General features: G+C 36.3%; 1 protein-coding gene across 2 annotated transcripts in view; it reads right to left on the bottom strand.

Moving 5' to 3' along the window:
• Window positions 1–14,946, bottom strand: part of PPARGC1A (PPARG coactivator 1 alpha) — a 425,645-nt gene that overhangs the window by 230,394 nt on the left and 180,305 nt on the right. The gene's annotated exons all lie outside the window — the stretch shown is intronic.

The raw sequence follows: 14,946 nt of genomic DNA, 5'->3' as shown, positions 1-14,946 counted from the left end.
CCATAATTTCCATCATAATATCAACAAATTTATACAATATACCCTAATTCCATCGATGCTTGCTAACAAACTTTAAGGGTAGGGATTTCCTTCAAAACAACTAGTTTTCTATACTTGTTGATCAACCGTCTAAAGATCATTCGGAAAATTATAACTGTGCAATAAGGGTGATGTTATACAACAGTTATATTATTCAACTGGCAGCTAGGTGAAGCAGTAGATAGTGCATAGGGTTCAAATCCAGACTCAGACACTTACCAGCTGTGTGACCCTGGGCAAGTCACTTAACCCTGCTTGCCTCAGTTCCTCATCTTAAAATGAGTTGGCAAAAGAAATATCAAACCAATTCAGCATCTTTGCCAAGAAAACCCCAAATGAGGTTAAAAAAGAATCAAACATGACTGAAACAACTGAACAACAAAAAAATTACTCAATTATAAAATATTATTTAGCCTAGACATTTAGCTTCAATTTTATGAATCTTGTAGAGCTTCATATACTGTACATGCATAAGGGGACCTCAAGAAATGTTGGCTATTGCTACCATTAAAAAATAAAAGAATTTAAACTATTTGTGAATAGATAGCTAGGTCTTTCTCAGGTAGAATCGTATGCAACAAGAACATTACAACTCAATATGTATAGTATACAAAATTAAAATTATTGTTGTTATTGTTTTAAAATAGGCAGGACAGAATTTGGAGAGATCAAATAGTCAATTTCCATGCCTATAGGCAGTTATTAACTTAAACCACTCCTGAGAGGGGAGATTTTTTTCCTTTTTTAGGACACAGGAATGAGATTTGATTGTTATTTGTTTTTTAAAGACCCACAGGAAAGTTGGGTTTTGAATGCTGACATTAAGAGGAACAATGTGCAGTTTGTAATCCAATCTTGGAGATAAAAGGATTCTAAAAAGGAAAAGCTTACTGAGGGGACCATCCCCCTCCCCTGCTCAAAATTATATTCCACATTCAGTTCACTAAAACATTAGATTAATAGTCTCCTTTAAAAAAATGTAAATATTCAATAAGAGATTAAGTGTATCAGAAAACCATTTAAATTGAGTTGCTGTTGAGTCATTTTTCAGTTCTGTTTGACTCTTCATGACCCCATTTGGGGTTTTCTTGGCAAAGATACTGGAGTGATTTGCTATTTCCCCAGTTCATTTCACAGATGTGGAAACTGAGGCAAACAGAGTTAAGTGACTTGCCCAGGGTCATACAGCTAGTATCTTCCTGACTCCAGGCTTTTAATCTAGTTATTTGATTGCATTCCTCAGCATGCTTAGTTGTGATAAATAAAAACATAGGAATGGACATTGTGATTAGGTCAGAAAATGAAGCATAGGAGGTACCCTGCTACACAGCTGTAAAGAACTAGCAGACAATATAAAGGCACTGGAAATAAAGGAGAGAGAATAAGTGTGAGTGTGTGTGTGTGTGTGTGTGTGTGTGTGTGTGTGTGCGCGCACGCGCATGCACACTGTGACAGAACTGAGTTGTAACTCTAAACCAATCTATTATCATTTGCAAATGAGGAAACTGAGGCCCATAAAACTGAAGTGACTTGTACCATGTCAGCAAGTAATAAAGCTGGAATTCAGAATTAGATGTTCTGTCTTGCAACCCAATGCTCTTTAGTCTCTAGTTGCCACAGTTTAATTCCTACTGAGTTGTGTCAGACAAGAATGCTTTCAAGCAACTTTCATGTTAACTTCTCAGGGGACAGAAGGTTAGCAGGAGATAATGTTCTCCCCCTTTCCCATCCCTAAAATTCCACATGGCTTATTTGATTGCCTCATTCCTGAGTGTAGCTGGGTAGAATGTTTTAACACAAACACCCTTCCAGCCATAACCACATAGGAAAAGTCTTTCTGATTCCTATGACTCTCTTAAGCAATGGAGATGGTGTGCTTGGGCTGGATTGAACTGGAATAGGATTAACTTGCGGTGTCATGACACCATTGTATTAGAGAATTTATGAGCTACAAACTTTAGGAAATGAGATAACCTACTAGAAGGAACTATGTTAAACTCTTACTTTGTTCCACATTTTAAATCATGGTACTATTACTAGCTCTATAAGAGTCTTCCTCTAGTGCCTTATTGTGGGGTAGAAATGACCATACGTTCTTGAATACTCTGCTACTGAAGCATAAACTCTATCAACTTTACCATCCTGGAAAGTCCCTGAGTCTAATTATGGCACTAAATGGTCTGTTGCCAGAGGACCCCCACATCTGAGAGCAGAGAGGTTCAACAACAGCCCTTTAGTAATGAGTTCTTAAGGCACAACAAAGAAGCCTGGTGCAGTAGGTATCAAAGGTTCCAGATTTAGAATCAGAGGACTGGCCTGGATTCAGATCCTAACTCTGTCATTTACTATACCTGTGTGACACAGGGTGAGTCACTTAACTGTCACGGATCTCAGTTTCAGTCTATAAGATGGAAGAATGTTCAAGGTTCTATTGAGTTCTAAATCTATGGATCTGTGAAACAAAGAGTAAGATAGAAGGTCTCCATATAAATTCAGGAAAGAATGCAGAGCTAAGAGATCACATGATTTCTGTACCATCTATAAACATTAACTTGTTGATACTGTAAATTTGAAATCATGTCTCAAAGTATACTGTTTGTCTTGAATACTTCCAGAACAAAATTTTTAATGTATAAAAAACTGATTCTTAGCACTTTTTACCCTATTACTGCTATGGGTGACTGATCCATTTGCATTAATGGAGGGAGTTTCCACACTGAGAGTTTCCTGCACTGATGAAATCACAGGTCTCGATTAATAACAAAAACAGTACCACCTTTTGAATCTAAGACCCCTGTGTAACTGTCTGTGAAATAAAACTAGGAAGGAGCCACACAGTATGGACGGTCATTTTATCTTTTATCATTGCTTCTGCTGCATGGGTTGCAATGGCTAAAAATCCTTCACCCAGTGACTAGTTCTTTTTTTGACAAACTGCTTCATATTTAGCTAGCCTAGTCCTTGGGAAACTGACATAGACTGTTGCTGAGACCATAATCAAAGCCTTTCTAGCACGGTAAAATCTGCCAGAACTTGTGTTCTGCTGACATATCCTTCAAGAACCCAAGGTCACCTCCATGCTGTCATGTGGCACTGAAGAAGGATTTTGTGGAGTATGGACACTCTTCATATGTACTGAAGTATATAAGCATATATGAATATTAGTAAATGGCTTAACAATACAAATATTGTATAGTTTGAGGACATGCATTTGTTTCTGAGGTACTCTGACTTTAGTGGTCTAAAGACTTTGAGAAACAAGCATTAAATGTGAATATTCCCTGATGCAGAAATGGTATTTAGAACTGGAAGGGAGGAGAGGTTGGTGGCAAGTATATATTTATCAAAGTATTTCGAATGCCCCTGTCACCAGAAGATCTAATACATTCCAAACTTTCAGATTAATAGCTTTAGCAATTTGGGTGGAGTTTTCTTTTAATAATGCACATTTCAATCCTCAGTTAGCATGAGGTCATGTCAATAATTGATGGTTTCTGTAGTAGTTCGACACTGCATTATCTTTCTGACAGTTTTTAAAATGTATGCTTTGTCTCAATAATCTAGCAGAAATGAAAAAAAAGAGAAATAAATGCATGACACTAAAACAATACTTTGTATTTCTGGGTTTTTTTTAATTTTCCAAAGCATTTTTACATATTATTTTACTTCTAAGGGGGTACATTCTTTTATCAGCATTTTAAAGATAAGGAAACTAAAGCCCCATGAGTTTAAGTGACTTGGTTAGGTAACTCAATAAGAAAATTCATGGAATCAGAGGTTCAGAGTTAGATGAACCCTTAGGAAACGTCTGATTCAAACTGCTCATCTTACAGATGGCTACTGCTCAGAGAGGTTAAATAACCTGCTCACCATCACACAGAGCCAGAATGAAACCCACATTTTCTAACTCCAACCCTGGCATCCTTTCCATTGCACCACACTTTCTCCAGAGCTATAACTTGAACCCACATTTTCTGATACCTAGGTAAGAGAGGCTATTCAAAATACCACATCTTCCACATGGTTACTGTTGCTCAGTTGTTTCAGTCATGTCCAACTCTTTGTGACCCCATATGGGGTTTTCTTGGCAAAGATACTGGAGTAGATTGCCATTTCCTTTTCCAGCTCATTTTACTGATGAGGAAACTGAAGCAAACAGGGTTAAGTGGCTTGCCCAGAGTCACACAGCCAGTAAATGTCTGAGACCAGATTTGAACTCAAGAAGATGAGTCATCCTGATTCCTGGCCCAGCACTCTATCCATTATGCCACCTAGCTGCCCATTTTCCATATTAAAAAAGCATAAACATTTATATTACATGTTTTGAAAAAGGATTTTGAAGCAGGGGTCATCTAGTACAATTTGCTCATACCTGAATAAGAATTCCTCCCTAAAACATCCCCAGTACAGGATCACCTAGACTTTGTTGAAGACTTCCAATAAGAAGATAGCCCAATTCATCTTTGAACAACTCTAAATGCTGGAAAGACTTTCTCCCTCACATCAAGCTTAAATTTGCTTCTTTGCAAGTTGCGACCCATTGCTCCTAATTCTGTTTGCTGGGGTCAGTCTCCCCACCCTTTCAAATACTTAAAGGCAACTATCATGTTCCCTAAAGTCTTCTCTTTTCCCTGTTAAATATTTCCAGTTCTATCAACTGATCTTTATCTTGACTATCAACTCTCAAATTAGGCATTTTTGTTCAAAAGCTAAGAGGCAGAAGGGACCTCATTGACTAGTCTACTTTGTGCTATGGGAGCTCAGGGTCTGTCTACTACCGCACCCTAAACTCAAACACAAAAAATATTTTTTTAAAATTCATGAGTACACTACATCACTGACCATTTTTATTCCTTAGACAACCAGTTTGGGCTTTTAAAAAATCAGTTGTTATAAAATAGTCTGAATGTCACAGATAACTTTTATACTAAGTAAGACATGTCGACTTCCAAAATGAATTCTATGACTAAATTGTGAAACTGAACCTCTTCACTGATAATTTACCAGGTATATAAAAACACAATACAAACAGTAGTAAATTACATTATATAAATACATTTGCTATATAATACACAACATATGTATTAGAGCAGCAATTAAAAATCTAGCCTTACTCCAGTAATAATGCACACTAGATTATAGTAAGCAGAACACACATTAGGATAGATCATTTTCCTACAGTAATTACCAGAATACTACATTATCCATAAGAAAACTGCCATCCGCCTTCAAGAAACATAAGTAATACCATCTATCTACCATTTCATCACAGTAAGAACACAGCTGGTCTTTCTGAAGACTAAATTCCCACTGAGCAATTCTATACTTTTCTTGAGCACTGGAGATTTGACTTACAGCTCTTTGGTCTCTCACCACTTGCAGATGCAAACAGTACAGATGTGAGGAGCTGCTATTGAGATTGTTGGCCCAGAGGCTGATCAATACAGGGATTTCTCCTATGCATTCAAAACCTAGTATGCCTAGGCCCTATTTATAAATAGTTTTCTTTTTGTTGGGAAAAAAATTAAAGTGGAAGAGAACACGAGAAGCTTCTCCACATGATATAACTTTCTGTCTGTTATTAGATTCATTTCTGATCCTTAGAGAAACAGAAAAAAGAAAAGGGGGAAAACATTCTGCAGGAGGTTGGCAGTTTAAACAGATATTTTCTGTTGAGGCAATTTGCATTGAATTGGATTCAATATAGCCACCTAAAATGTATAACAAAGAAATTTTGTGTTTTGTGGGGTTTTTTTTAAATCTAGGAAAATGTTATCACAGTTGGTGACTTGCCCTTCTCAAGTATAGCCATATTGGTGCCATTTCTGGGACTGTTATTGTTGGTAATTTTGGTTCTCCCAAAGTTAGCTCAATATGTGGCACTATGAAGAGGAAAATTTTTAAAAATGGATCGTGTGAATATATTCTTATTGTTCTGAAGAGCTATTAGTCATTTTAGTGACAAATTATCATTCAGACAAAGCCATGAATGTTGTAACCATCCTGGTATCCCGAAGACTATTCAGCTGTGACTTCAGATAAACTGAGCCTATGAATGGACAGCATGGGAGAAAAATCATAGCAAAAAGTGAATTGTCACTTGGTACCATCCTAGGATATATGGATTTTATAGATAAAAAACAGAGTAACCATAAACATGTTCAATTTGATAGATGATTGACATATCCAAACTATTTAATTGGTTATATTCTAGAAGGTTATCAGGGTCATCAGGGAAAAGGATATAGGTTTAGGAGAGCTAGAGTATAGCAGATTCACTCATTATAAAAGGCACTGGACTATACGTTCTCTAACATTATTTAGTTTTCATGATGTCTAGAACTAGCTCACTCTGTGACCTGTTAACAAGATTAAGCACTCTTGACCTTAGCACTCCATTAAAAAAGGGGAAGGGAGAGAGAGGGAAATGTCTCCCAACAAATCTTGTGAGGATACAAAGAGATGGTTGCTCTGAAGGCACTTTGAAAACTCAAAAGTTCTAGGCAAAGATAAGCTATTCCTTCCTACTGAAATTTGTGATATTTTGGAAAGTTGCAAGCATAAGCCCTCCTTTGCTGGGTGCAAATGAGATCTCAGTGAAATAGAATAATCTTTCACTGACTTTTCACCAAACCAACACTAGTAGAAGAGATACATTAAACCAATAATGATTTGGTTCTTTGTGTAGCATTCGATTCATTTGAACAAGAACTTATTAAATGCCGAACACTGTGATAAGAGCTCAAATACAATGACTAAAATGAGAACAGCTGCTGACCACAAGAAGCTTATATGTCACTAGCATAAACTGGTAATAATAATTCAATTTTTGGCAGAAAGAATGACACATTTAAAACTTTACTATATCATAGTTAGGAATCAAAGGAAACTACCTGGAATGTTCTTCTCCACCCATAAAAGAAGATTGCATTTAGTGACCCAATTTAATATTTTTTGGTATGATGCTCCACACTTCTACATTTTCCAACCTGTCAAAATTATTAATCCTTGGTATTTAATGGAGTTTTTTTTCCTACCAGTCCCAAAAGGTACTGGAACTGTCTTGGCTTTCTGTTGCAGGTCATTGTACTGAAACAATGACTGTACAGGGTAATATGTAGGGATGACAATGACCTAGGAATTTGTTGTTTTATGAACAGAGAAAAAGGAGATTGAAGTCTGATGATTTAGCACTTTTTGACAAATCACTTGTTCAAATTTAAAAAAAGTTAAAGATGAAAACCAGAGTAATTTCAAAAGTATGTTATATCCCATTCATTTTAGAACATCCATATCAAAATTGTTTCATTTCCTTTGGGATCTTTTCTACTTCTGTTTCAAATCACTGCCACTCTTTTCCAGAATCTTGAACATGGCAAACTTTTTACAATCTCACAACTTCTTCACCCAACTTTTTTTTTAAAGATTTAAAGAAACAATATGTCCATTTGTTTTAATTTAAAAATAAGAGTTTTTTAACCTGTACAACCCTTTGGTTATCAGAAGCTCAACATGTTTCAGGCTTATTCAGCCAGATCTTATAAAAAATATGATTCACTGACTGGAAGTAAAGGAATTACTTTGGGAAACAAAATGACCTAGCTGTGTAAATTAGCTTGATCCTATAAACCTTGAGATCCAATAAGATTAGTTACAGTCCACTCCCACAAGAATTGAAACTATAATACACTTCATTATAGTACAAGTTCATCAGTTTTTCCTCCTCCTTCATCAACAATAAGAGAATAGGATATTGGGAGACTTGATAAATTTTCTATACCTAATGGCAAGGATACAACTCTTGTTTGAGGCTTTTTTTTTAATGTCATCCAACATTCAGTTCTCAACAATGATAAGTTTCCAATGAAATTACAGCCAGAACTCCAAAGGAAGCTTGACGACAAATTTAATACATAAACCAGTGATAGGACAGATGTGTGAAAATAAGAGTCTAATGAAAAATCCTGAGAAGAAAAAAAAATATTTCCATGCCCCTATGCCAAAACAGAACATGCCATGTCTCTACCCCAACTCATTCCTCTTCTGAACTTCCTGTAACTACTGAAGGCACCACCCATCCCCCAGTCACCTGGGTTTCCAATCATTTTTTCATTCCCAACTGGATCCTTACTCTCACTCAATTGGTCAATAAGTATTTATTTAATGTGCTGGACACCATGCTAAGCACTGAAACTACAAAGAAAGGCAAAAAAAGAAAGGGGAGGGGAGGGCAGGAGAGGGAAGGGAACATGGTCAATGTTTTCTCTGAAGGAGCTCACGTTTTAATGGGAGAGACAAGATGCAAATAATTATGTACATACAAGATACATAAAATGCAAATGAAGGGTAATCTCAGAGGAAAGGGATTAGTATAGCAGAAGTAGCCAATTCAAGTACATGGAGTTAGGATACATAATAAGTTATGTGTGATGAAAGACAGGTAGGCTGGTTTAACTGGATGGTAGAGCACATGGAGAAGAGGAAAGAGTAAGAATATTGGAAAAGTTAAGAAGAGGTCACGTCGTAAAGGGCTTTAAAAGTAAAAAGTTGATTTTATATTTGACACAATGTAAGAGAGTGCAAACTTGTGTTTTTAAGGAAAACCATTTTTTTGCAGTCTTTCTCACTACAATCTAAGCCTCACCTGAGTGGAGGGTGGGTTGCAGTGGGGAGAAACTTAAGGCAGGGAGATGCATTAGAAGGCTATTGTAATTGTTCAGGTGATAGGTGATAAGACCCTGCCCAAGGGTGACAACAATGTAAGTGGAGAGAAGGGGATATACACAAGGGATGTTTCTAAGATTTAAATAAAATTTGACAGCAGATTGGAAGTGAGGCGAGTAGGAGTGAGGAGTGGAGAATGACACCAAGGTTGCAAGCATGAGCTGACTGTGATGGTGATGATGATGATGATGCCTTCAATAAAAATATGAAAGTTGAGGATAGGGGGAGAGTTGTGACAGAAAGATAATGAGTTCCATATCATACATGTTGAGATTGAGATGTCTATAGGATGTTCAAATTAAGATCTCTAACAGTCATTTGGCAATGACAGTCAAGCTGGGGGGGGGGGAGTAAAGCCAGATATAGAGATATGGTAAACAATTGGATGGATATGATTGTTGAACCCATGGAAAATGATAAAATCAACAAGTAACGGAGGTGCCCAAGGGCTGCCTAGCCACAGTGAGGGTCTAATTGAGAATATGCAACACAGATTTGTGGTGGACTCAATCAATACAATTTCATGGATTTCTCCAGCTTAGTTTAGCAGCATGAGAATAGGAGCAAAAGAAGTGGTTGTAAGGAATAATCATGGTTAGATTGGCACTCATCCCATACATCGAATTATATGCCAAATTTTAATTATTTCTGTCTCTACAACATTTCATGAATCCATAAATTCTCTCCACTCAGCCACAATAATTCAGGTCCTTATCACCTCTCATTTGGACTATTGCAATTGTCTTCTAATGGGTTTCCCTACCTCAAGTCTCTCTCCACTCACGTCTATCCTGACAGCTGCCAAAGTGACTTTTCTAAAGATTAAATCTAATCTTATCATCTAATAAGCAGTAGAAGCTCCTTAGAATCAATGATGAACTCCTTTGTTTGATGTTAAAAGCCCTTTTCAACCTGGTCCTTTCCTAACTTTGAGGTCTCCCCTCCAAATTATCTACAACCCAGTCATATTGGCTTGCTTGCTGTTCCTTGTATATGCAATTCCATTTCCAGTCCAAATGCTTTTGTAATAGCTATACTGGAAGGCTCCCCTGCCTCTAAAAATTCTTCGCTTTCTTCTAGATTCAGCTCAAGCATTGACTTCTAGAAAAGACATGACCCAGTCCACCCAATTGCTAGTGCTTTCCATCTAAAGTTACCTTCCATTTATTCTGTATGTACCTTAAACATAATTATTTATTACATTATGTCCCCCACTACATTATAAGCTCCTTAAAGACAGGGACTTTTTTTTTCTTTTTCTTTCTGTATATATTGAGTATCACAGTGCTTGGAACACAGTGAGCACTTTAAAAAATGCCAAGTGATTTACTGATTGACTTTGCAGAACTGGCCATTGAATAATAGCAACAAAGTCGCAAAACACCTCTTCTCCCAATATTTCAAGACAGAATTAAAGTATCATCCACTGGGTTTCACTGCTCCCCTCTCAATAAAATATGGCTAAGTATAGGGAGATCTCAATAACCTGAAAAAAAACTTGAGAAGTGTAAATTACTCTAATTTTAACATGGAACCAATCTGTAAGTCAGAACTACAAGAAAGGAGAAAGAGAGGCTAGTCCTTTCATTTCCCAGAGAATTCCTATTCCTATTCCAGAGGAATACGTGAAAATCTTACTTGAACAGGAATCCCACAACCTACAGGTGAATAAACTGGGCATTACATCACCCTCCTTCAAAGACACGGAATGTTCTTGCAAAATGAAGCAACCTTTAACCATGATAGTTCTGGCATAGTCCTACACTATTGGAGGGGAAAAAATGAGTTCACAAGAGAAAAAAAAAATGATTTCTATTCATACAGAGAACCTGCAAGAGCTGCATTGCCTTTCTCTCTCTCTTTCCCTTGCTTTTCAGTCCTTCTCTTTTAGAAATGGGAATATAAATCAGACATCCAAGGGTAAGAAGAACATAGCCAAGGGCCTACGCATAACCTAAATCTAAAAGCAAATCACACCTTGAGAAGTCGGATTAGGCAAAAATCCTTTTTGATCTGAGGTTTGTATTACAGATTAGGGGGGGTTAAGTAAGTATCCTGTTTACCCTTCTGCAAAAAATAAAAAAAAGAAACTAAAACAAGCAGTTGGGGAATTCAAAGGGGTGGGGGTAGGGGCAACAGGATTATGATAACTTTGTAAAAAAGACCTGGGAAGGAATGCTCTTTCATCAACCAGTGCTGTAGTTGACAAAAGTGATGGCTAAAGATGAACAGGTTGAGTTAATACTGAACTTATTAGTAAATACATAGAGCTTGAATGCCGTAAAGCCAATTTAAAAGGAACATTTCTCTTTATAGTTCCCTGGAGTATTATAGACACTATGATATTCTTTCTACCATAATGCATGATTCATTAAAGAGCCAAAGCTATAATTGTCTACATCAGTACATAGAGGCCAAATGGATATATTGTCCACATAAATTGGTTAACACAACTTCATGTCTTTGTGACAGAGTACAGCCACCTGACCCCAGGGATGCTGGCAGTGGATCTAAAACTGGGTTTTCATTATAAGAATAATGACATGAGAAACCAAGAAGGGAATTCGAAGGGAATTCACAAAGCACAGAGCTCTCTAAGTACAAGTCAAGCAGTATTTGTGCTTAGTAAACAGTTATGAATTAAGAAACAAAAACATCAAATTGGATAAAACTATGCCTTGCTACATTTCAAAATATTTATATGACAATTATATAAAGTGGTATAGTCACAACTATCATTCTTAATAAATAAATACAAAGAAATTAAACTGAACAAGTACACACCACTTGACACTAAAAATATAGCAATTTTTCAGTTCTGTCATTTCCAAAGTAACTTGTTATGTATACATTTATAAGGTGCATCCACAAAATTCATAAGAGAGAATAAAATATATGGTGAGAATTGTGTAAAAATGTAACTCCTCTGTAAATAAATGGGAAGCTTCTGTCATAACAGGAAACTTGAAAGAATGTTATATTTGCATTGAATTTGAAACCGATTTTACTAATAACATCTATGGAAAAAATAAGAAAATACTGAGTATGGTGGCCACATATAGATATAATTTTGTTGGTTTAAGGTTTCTATGCATTATCATTCAGAAAAATTTATCCCTTTGTTGACTTGTTAGGTAGGATAAGAAGCAGCTTCTCTTTAGAATACAGTAAGCAAGAGGAAAGCATTGAGTCAATAGCTATCATACTAAATGCCATGGTCACCAATCCACAGCAATCTCACTTCAGTTGTTGGCTTTGAAAACTCTCTGAATGATTCAAAGAACTAATTTGATTCAGTAAATGAACTAACAAATTAAGATGTTTCATTCATTATGCATCATGTATACTTGCCCATCAACCTACAAATGTGTGTTTATTTATTCTAATACGAGAATGTATCTTTGATAACAGAAAGATGCTCTGGAGAGCATTTTTTTTATCCATGTTTTATGTGAGCTAGGAATAGAAACCAAAGAACGACAGCCTATGTAAGTCCTGGGATTCCCTACCCTCTTCTGTGAAAGTTATCACTGTATTAGATGTTGTCGAACATATTTGATATGAAAGCATTGTCTGTTTGCTACCAGTATCTAACGAGGATCTCCCCTAGAGTTGCCAGCAAGGTGCTGATTAATTAACTGAAGTAGTGAAGCTGAATTAGACAACAGCTGTTTTGAGAATTGTCATTAACTTGGTCTCCTTTCCTGTCTATTAGCTTTCTTACAGGGATACCACTAAAATGCAAATTTGGGAAACTGCATCAGAACCTAGATTAACCTCTCCACCCTCCACGCCAAGAGAAAAGGCATAGGTAGATAGCATTAATTTTTGAAGAGAGAAATAAGATAAAAGGAAGGTTAGATGAAAAATTAAAAGGTAGACAATAAGAGAATTGGAAAACTTCCTGGAAGTCACAGCTCTTATCACTTGTCAAGGGCTGTTGACAATGGGTAGGTCCTTCTAGCTGAATGTAAAAACTGGAATTGTAGAAATCCTAAATTCCTTGAAAATTGCAGTAATCTGACAATCTTTCCCTGGGACCTCTTTGAGTTTGAGGGAAACAGCTTCACTTTCGAGAAGCTACGAAGGAGCAATGTGGAAGGAAAAATATAGTCTGTTTTTCTTGTAGGATGACAGTGGGTGAAGGCTTCCAACCTGTAGACCTCAGCTGTTCCCAGAATAAAGATGACTCTTCAGAGCAGTGCTGTCTATACTAAGTGGCAGATTGGAAGGAGGGGAGGGTTAATGGGACAGGAGCACTCATTAAAATGTTTGTAGTGATGTGACAGTGACTCAAGCCAAATATAAATTGTGGAGTTTCATCATAGGAGGGGGAGGTCTGCTGCAAGAGGGATGTAGTTTTTTTTTTAAGTACATGGTAGATTTTGTAAAAAGCAATATCTTTCACGAAGAGGCCAACAGAATGAATTCATAACAGAGCTTGTCACAGCTTCATCCTAGGAATCACTTGATAACCTGAGTAAGCTCTTACTTATTCCCTCTGACATGCACTGCCACTGACATGGTACTGAAAATCAAGGATATTAACACTAGATGCATCTTTAGCTGCAAGCCTGTGCAATTTCATTAAATATCACGTTTTCACATAGGACTCCATTTATTAGGCTGGAAAACTTTTAAATCATGGGGAAAAGGGAGAAATTATACATGCAAATAAATAGTATGTGATCATTTCATATACAAAATACGCCAAAATTCATCTGAAAATATCACAGGTACATTTTTAATGAAATAAAATGAGGAAATGAATGCATTGATCTATAGAGACAGCATCTGCCTTGTGATGAAATTAAGTCTTCTGATGGAAATAAATCACTATAGGGGAGAATGTAAACCATTATCCAAAGGGATTTTCTCTTTTCTTCTTATGTGACAGAAATTATTGGATTCTCTGATGCTAGACAGCTAAGTGCATCCAAGATATAATGATAAATCAGGAAGACTACATGATTTTAAATTTAACTACTACTTAGTTTTACAATGTCTTAAGGAAAAAATGCTTTGATTTCTGGGAGTAACTATTAAATTGGGAATCTCCCTTACTGATAATCTGATGCTCTGTTACTATGTCATATCATCAAACAATGCCAACAACTAGCAGTGGGTAAAATAGATTTTGGATGAAGATTAATAAAAGACCTACTTATCTTTCCTTTTCTTTCCAATATTCAGGTTTATCTATAGAGCAGTATATAAAAATTACTTTTGACATCAAGATGTACCACCCATTATTTTCCTTTTTGCTTCTACTTTTTCAAATGGAGATAAAAGCATGTTTTCTTTTTTCAAAAAAAAATCACATTTGAACAATAGAAAAGAAAATCCATATATCATGTTAAAAATGCACAATAACTAATAGAACTAGGGAATACAGGATCCTTGATAAATGTGAGTTGGAAAACATAGTTTCACATTTTAATGACTTTCCATTGTTGAAAGTATGCAATTAATTAGCAGAGAAAAATGATTCATCTGTCCAAAATTTACCTTCATTTTCTTGTCTTTAAACCTCAGTACCTCAAGAGAGCTTCTACATTATTTGCACCATACAGAACACGCTGGTACAAAGTTATGGATTGCTCTTGCAAGAGACACGGAGAGAAATCAAATGATATTATTTACCAGTAATTTTTTAAAGGATACTCTGGTACCCATTCAAAAAAGAACCTAATCCATTGTGTTAACAAAAAAATATAGAAACGGGAATGCCAGCAATAGCTCAGGAATGTTATATTTCTAAGACAGTGTATTTCATGAGCCAGTCCCGAATTGTCTTGTAAAGTAAATCAAGCTTACTACAAAGCCACTACCATTACTTTTTGGTTTTGGTTGTTGTCTTTTTTTCTTTTTTTTTTCCCCTTATATACTCCCTCATGATGAACTTCTCAAAGAGGTGGTGAAGATGGGGGTGAGGGCAGGGGAAAGAAATGGAGAAAGATGCACTGAGCGCTGATCCCTGGTAATTATGGTAATCTCCCTCCAAAGCTTAACTGCTGCAAACTCTCACTGTCTAACTCCATGTGACAACACAATAAAAGCTGTTAAAGAAATGTAAACTCCTACAGCTGGTTATCAGCCCTTAATTAGAGTGTCGCACACAAACACAGAGCCCTTCAAGAAACTGAAGAGATGTAATAAATCTATTAGTCAAAGAAGAGATAT

Source organism: Phascolarctos cinereus, unplaced genomic scaffold, assembly GCF_003287225.1.
Source record: "Phascolarctos cinereus isolate Bilbo 61053 unplaced genomic scaffold, phaCin_HiC Scaffold_9;HRSCAF=440, whole genome shotgun sequence".
Taxonomy (NCBI): domain Eukaryota; kingdom Metazoa; phylum Chordata; class Mammalia; order Diprotodontia; family Phascolarctidae; genus Phascolarctos; species Phascolarctos cinereus.
The sequence above is the reverse complement of the archived record's forward strand: the minus strand, read 5'-3'. Positions and strand labels throughout refer to the sequence as shown.